Source organism: Elephantulus edwardii, unplaced genomic scaffold (genome assembly GCF_000299155.1).
Source record: "Elephantulus edwardii isolate Elephantulus edwardi_28Jun2011 unplaced genomic scaffold, EleEdw1.0 scaffold00124, whole genome shotgun sequence".
Classification (NCBI taxonomy): domain Eukaryota; kingdom Metazoa; phylum Chordata; class Mammalia; order Macroscelidea; family Macroscelididae; genus Elephantulus; species Elephantulus edwardii.
In genome coordinates this window covers 1,715,300-1,717,337 of record NW_006399874.1, presented here as the reverse complement: position 1 = coordinate 1,717,337, position 2,038 = coordinate 1,715,300, and positions in this window count along the sequence as shown.

Below are 2,038 nucleotides of genomic sequence, written 5' to 3'. Positions count from 1 at the left end.
CATTTCCTCCAAAAAGTTCCAGAAGAAACACTGCCTCGTATACAGAAAGGGTAGTGCTAGTGTATGTGATAGATTAAATGAAAAGGACAAGCCAGGCACTTCAAGACTTCACTTTCTGAAATTGAAACTTGTTCTATTTTTAATCCTTCCTTTCTCTCTCTCTCCTTCTCTCCTTCTCTCTTCTCTCTCTGGCACTTAATTCCAGATTCCAGTCAAGTCAGGCTATAAAATTCCCCAGGTTGACAAATTATCAGCGTTTCTCTTAGCTGCAATTGCCCTTCCTTAAAACTGTCTCCCTGGATTAGTATTTGGGAAAAAAAGCTCAGTTTAGTGGCAATTTTCTGAATAGCCAAACATCACTGAAAGTAGAAGAAGAAAAAGAAAGTATAAAATTAGTTAAGAACAAAGAAGACAGGAAGAATTTTTTAAATTATGCTGAATATTTATGTGTGTGTGAGTGTGAGTGTGTGTGTGTGTGTGTGTGTGTGTGTGTGTGTGTGTACACGTGCAAGCCATGGAATTGGGGCAGACTCCTAAATGAACCTCCAGGATGTTTTCAAGTACTGTAACAAGCACAGGAGATTTCCCATCTATCTTCTGTGCAGCAGCTAGTTGATTTGAACTGCGTGCCTGTGGGGTGTCAGCACAGCTCCGTATACTAAGCCATCTGAGCTCAATGAGAAATATTCAGTTTCCCAAACAGGAAGTATAAGCATAATTAAAAGAGATCTTAACAGCAATTAGGAATCAGAGGGATTTAAAAAGTGGTCCTTAGGGTAGTCCCTGAGTTCACCATGCTGTCCACAAACTCTGAGGATCAAGTCATTACTAACTACTCACTGCAGACACAGGAACCAACTTGGGACCCTCCAGCTGCTTTCAGAGGTTTTAAGTCACATGGGAGGGGATTACCTATCTGTCTCCCATGGAGCAGCTGGTGGATTTGAACCATCTGCCTTTAGGTTAATTATATAAATCCTTCCCCTCTAGGCCACCACAGCTTCTGCAGATTTCATTGGCAGTAATAAAAATCATTTACTTGCAACTCACTTCTTTTCCTTCCCAATATCATTGGAAATATTCCTTTGCCTCTTCTATCTTTATAAGGAAAGAAAAGGAGAAGAATTTTAAAGACCAAAACAAGCAAGAACAAAATAAGCTGTGACTGACCAGCCAGTTCCTCCATACGTGTTAGGTAAAGGAGTAAAATTGCATTTTACATCATTTCCAAAGCAATGTTGTTGCTAGATGCTATGGAGTCAACTCTTAACCTTCTAGTTAGTAATCAAATCCGTAACTGTTACACAACAAAAGAACTTGTATGTCTTGACAGATACAGTAATGCAAACCAAACAACAAAACTCAAACTCATGCTGTGAGTCAGACAAGAGTAATAGCTGAACCCTTCAGCTGGTTTTCTGAGGCTGTAAATCGCACAAGAAGAGAGAGCTCCTGATGGGTTTGAACCACCAGAAGGTCACGACCTTTGGGTGAGCAGTGTAACTCTCTATGGCGTCTGCCACCAGAATTCCCCTTATCTAAACAGGCAGGAAGCAAAATTCCTAGCCTACATCATTAGCTGTTCTCCATTTTATCCCATATTCAATGACTAAAATACCATTTTCAATATGAAAAAGAATGCCAAATTTGAAACACTGATATTCAACAAAGAAAATATGGAAGTCAAATTTCATAGGATAATACTTTAACATTTTTAGCAATCGTATATTTTCTTAAGAAGAATATACATTTTTGTGTTTAGATTTTTATATTTAATAAGCATCTTTTGAAAGTTTTTAGCTCAACTCTCTAAATTTCTAAACATATTGTTTTCTCAGAAATAAAACCCTAATATATGAAAGCACTTTGGACATGTTGTGAGGAGAGACCGGTCCTTGGAGAAGGACATCAGGCTTGGGAGGGTGGAGGGACAGCGCAGGAGGGAAGGCCCTCTATGAGGCAGATTGATTCAGTGACTGGGATAATCGGGATGGGAGTGTCAGAGACAGTGCGATTGGCACAGGACAGAGCAGAGTTT